The sequence below is a fragment of the Tupaia chinensis genome, unplaced genomic scaffold (genome assembly GCF_000334495.1).
Source record: "Tupaia chinensis unplaced genomic scaffold, TupChi_1.0 Scaffold145685_1, whole genome shotgun sequence".
NCBI classification, from domain to species: Eukaryota; Metazoa; Chordata; class Mammalia; order Scandentia; family Tupaiidae; genus Tupaia; species Tupaia belangeri.
In genome coordinates this window covers 5,853,490-5,858,524 of record NW_006205542.1, presented here as the reverse complement: position 1 = coordinate 5,858,524, position 5,035 = coordinate 5,853,490, and positions in this window count along the sequence as shown.

The window sequence follows — 5,035 nt, the reverse complement described above, 5'->3', positions numbered from 1 at the left end:
TTCCCACCAGCAGTGTAAGAGAGTTCCCTTTTCACCACACCCTCGCCAGCACTTATCATTTTTTGTTTTTTTAATCTTAGACATTCTGACTGGGGTTAGGTGATATCTCATTTTGATCTGCATCTCCCTTACAATGAGGGATGTTGAGCATTTTTTCATATGCCTTTTAGCTATTCATATGTCATCTTTAGAGAGTGGTTTTTTCAACTCATTCTGCCATCTTTTAATAGGGTTGATTGTCTTTTTCCAGAACAGCTGCTTGAGTTCCTTGTGAATGTTGGTGATCAGTCCTTATCTGATGCATAGTTTACAAAAATATTTTCCCATTCTGAGGGTTGTCTATTCACACTAATCACTGTGTCTTTTGCCATGCAGAAACTTCTTAGTCTGGTGTAATCCCACTTGTCTATTTTGGGGATTATTGACTGTGCTTTGGGAGTCTTATTTAAGTCTTTCCATACTCCAGTGTCTCCCAGAGTTTCCCCAGTGTTTTCCAGGAGCAGTTTTATAGTTTGAGGTCTTAGATTTAGATCTTTGATCCACCTTGACTTGATTTTTGTCAGAAGTGAGAGGTAGGAGTTCAGATTCATCTTTTTGCAAGTGGAGATTCTTTTTACTCTTGAATCCTTCTCACCTCTATTTTCAGAGATACTGACTTGCTTTCTTGTGCTTGAGCCTCTTGCTTCAAAGGAAACTCATTTACCCCAGCTATTAGCAGCCCCACTAAATCAATGATTCTCTTTCACCCTGTTTTGTTTCACACTGAGACCTTCAGCAGGCAGTTGAAACTGCTTTTTCCCCAGGGAGATTAACCTGAACTCATGTGTTTAGCCTGTTTGATGCTATGCATTTCTAACACTCATCTTCCTTCTTTAAAGCTGCAGGTTCTTTGTATTACAGCAGAGAAAAGGAAGCTGACACAAGGAGCCTGTAAAAGGTGTTAGACTCTGAGACCACTTACCATACAGGCTCAGTCTGATATTTCTCAATTTATATATATCTCTGGGACAAATGGCTGGACACGAATTTTTTTCATCCCAAAGACTCTCTGAAGAATTCTGTTTTAGTCACCAATCAGTTCCTTTAAAATAACTTACCATGGCTGAAACTAGCAGAGTAAAAAAGTTCTGACATATGGTCAAGTTCTCCAATAGTGATTGTGAGATTATGATTTAACAGCCACAAATCTGTGTGCATGTCTCTTTTATGTAGCTCAACAATTCTAGAGAGAAGAAAAGACCAAAACACTGTTGATAACACTTCCTTCCAAATACTCAGTCCAGTACTCTGTATAATTGTAGGTTTTTAATACAGGTTTGTAAATGATGATTAAAATAATTTCTGATCCTTTGCCTACATGAGGACTACAGACTAAGCTAATTTTTTTTTTCTCTAACAGCAATTCAACTCCATACTCCTTCATTTCCCACTAAGCCAACTCAGGAAGAAAGCCTTATCAGAAAGTCAATTCTGGGACTTTAAAGAAACTGTTTTATTTATTTATTTTTTAAAATTCTTTCTAGAATATTAAAGGGAATTAAAAAAGCCACAAAATGTAAAAGAAATTAATTCTTTAATCTATTATTACTGCTATGAAGAGCCAAGAAGAAAATTCAGCTACAATAAAAGGTTCAATTATTTAAATTTCATCTCCTTTCAAAATGAATGTTCTTTTTATATCAGACATGTGCAATTTAGTGCTAATTTGCTTCCCCAAATAGCATCAATTATAATACTTTAACCAAAAAAGTGATAAAATACATTCACAAATTATCTAATGGTATTTATAAATGAATTATAAACATATCTAATTGGTAAAGTTTTGTCTTTATAAGTAGCCCAATTATTATCAAAAACATCATGGAAATATATAAATAATTATATATGTATATATATGTAATGATTGTGTATCTCTATGTAGAGAGATTCTATGTATGTAGATAGATCATTCTCTTTCTAGAGTCATAAATATCTCCAAAAAACACTTTTTTCATTATTTTTGTGGGGGTTTTTCCTATTTTATTTTACTTTAAATTTATTTACATTTAATTATTGTACATATTTGTGGGGCACAACCTGGATCTTCAGAGGATATGCACAATGTCCAACAATCAAATAAAAGATAATAGGATATTCTTCATTTTTAACAATGAACAACATGTTAGAGACTATAAACATATATACCTATGTATAAATATATGTATGTATATGTCTGTTTCTTTCAATCAGTTTTGGTATGCCAGTATGCTGTTCCACAACTAATTTGTCCCATATACTTTTATTCCTCTGTCTGTTAAACACTTTTTTCTGATCCCTCCTATCCCATGAACTCCTACCTCCTATGCAGTCTCTGGTACCTACAATTGTCCTATCTACTTCTATATCTCAAATCTTTCAATCTGGTTTATATTGAGTGATAACATACAGTATTTGTCTTTCATACTCTGATTTATTTCACTTAGCATTACATCTTCAACAATTTTGTGTCAAATAATAGAATCTCATTTTTCTTTATGACTGAGTAGTATTTTAATGTGTATATGTGCCATATTTTTTAATCCAATTATCAGCTGTTAGACACTTAGTTTGAATCCATGTCTTAGCTATTGCAAATAATGCTGCAATAAATGTAGATATGAAAGTGTCTTTTGAACTGGTGATTTCCTCTCCTTTGTGTAAACACACAGAAGTAGAATTGCTGGTTCCTACGGAAGTTCTCTTTGTAAATTTTCAAAGAAAATTTATGTTTTCCACAGTGGCTATTCTAATTTACAATTCCACCAACAGTGCAGAAGGGTTCCCTTTTCACTACTGCTTTGCCAACACTTGTTCTTTTTGATCATAGCTAGTCTAACTGGGTTTAGATGATAACTCACTGTGGGTTTGATTTGAATTTCTGTTATAATAAGAGATGTTACACATTTTTTTCATATCTTTTCTGGCCATTAATATGTCTTTCTTTGTGAGCTATCTTCTGAGATCAATTGCCTTTTTTTAAATTTGAATTATTAGGGGGTTTTTTTTGTTTGTTCTGTTTTGTTTTTGTAGGTACACTCTTTGAGTTTCCTATATATTCTGGTTACTAATCCCTTATCTGAAATATACTTCGCAAATATTTTCTTTCATTCTGTGGGCTATCTCTTTACTCTATTGTTTCCTTTGGTGTGCAGAAGCTTTTTAATTTGATGCAATCCCACTTATCTATTTTTAGAGTTGCTGCCCATGCCTTAGGGGTTTTATTTAAGAAGTCTTTGCCTAGTCCAATGTCTTTAAGTGTTTACCCTATGTTTTCTACAAGTAGTTTTATAGTTTACATCTAGATATTTTACCTATTTTTAGTTGACATTTGTAAATGGTGAGATGCATTTTTCTGCAGGTGGATATTGTTATTCCAGCACCAACTTTCTTTCTTCATTGAATTATCTGTGTCCTTTGTCAAAAGTCAATTGGCTGCATATTTAGGGGCTTATTTCTACATTCTCTATTCTGTTCTCTTGGTCTATGTGTCTGGTTTTGTGTCAGTACCATGCTGTTTTGATTATCACAACTTATGTAATATATCTTGAGGCCAGGTAGTGAGATGCCTCTAATTTTTATTACTTTTGCACAGTATCACCTTGGTGATATGGAGTCCTTTATGATTCCAGGCAAATATTACAATGAGCTATATCTGTGGAGAATGTCACGGAAGAGTTGATAGAAATTGAATCAAATTTATAAATTAATTTGGATAGAATCAACATTTTAATTAAATCGATCCTTTCAATTCAAGAATAGGGAGTATTTTTTCATTATTTGTAACATTTTCAACTTTTTCTTCAGTTTTTCATTGTTTCTTTATAGAGGATTTTCGTTTTTGTTAGATTTATTCCTAAGTTATTTCAGTGTGTGTGTGTGCTTGTGTGTCTATTGTAAATGAGATTGCCCTCTTTAGTTCTGCCTCAGTCTGCTCATTGCTAGTATACATGAAAACAAACAAACAAAAAAACACTATAGTTCTTATATATTGATCTTGCAAATCCTGTAATTTTATTAAATTAGTCTATCACTTCTAGAAGTTTTTAATCGATTATTTTTTTATTTTCTATGTATATAATGTCATCTGTAAATAGGACAATTAGACTTCTCCCTTTCCTATTTAAATGTTTTTTATTTCACTCTATTGTTTGACTAAATGAGTTAGGACTTCCAATACTCTTAATACATGGAAAAGGAGTGGAGAAAGTGAACAACCTGGTGTTGTCCTCTTGTCCAGGTTTTCATGAGAAATATTTCAACTCTTCCCATTCAATCTTATTTTAGCTTTGAGTTTGTCATTAATGGCTTTTATTGTTTTGAGAAATGCACATTTTATACTTATTTTATAGAGACTTACTTAGGAAAGGATGTTATATTTCACTAAATGCTTATTCTGCATCAACTGAGATAATCACGTTTTTTAATCTTTCCTTTTTTTTACTCTTTAAATTTATTATCATCATAATCTTATTTATATTACATTGAATTTCATATAACTTTACAGTGTATTACATTGCTTTTTCAAAAGGAATGCCATGCATGTCAGTCAATACCGAGACATTACAATCCCCACTTCATCATTCAACATCTTTTCATTGTTTTTCCCATTCATTATTATTATTATTCCAATTATTTTTTAACCAATCACTATTTCTCATTTTGCTTGTAAAAAGACTTTACCCATCATGAAATACTTCTCAGACCAATCCAGTTGAGAATACTATGCACGTCATCATCAACAAGTAATAAGCCATATCTGTGTCCCACTAATGTCATGCCTCTCTATTTGTTCTCTTGCTATCTTTCTCTATCCTCTTCTCTTCACCCACCCCCCCATTCCACACTGTCTTACTCTCCTTAAGTATTTTCAGTTTTTATGTCCTCCAATATTTTGCTCTCTACCATAGAGTGTGGATAGTCAGTATATATTAAGAGGATACATACAATATCTATACAATATCTTTCTTTTCTTTTTGTTTTTGAGAGGTTTTAGCTATAGGACGTGTATGCTCGCCAG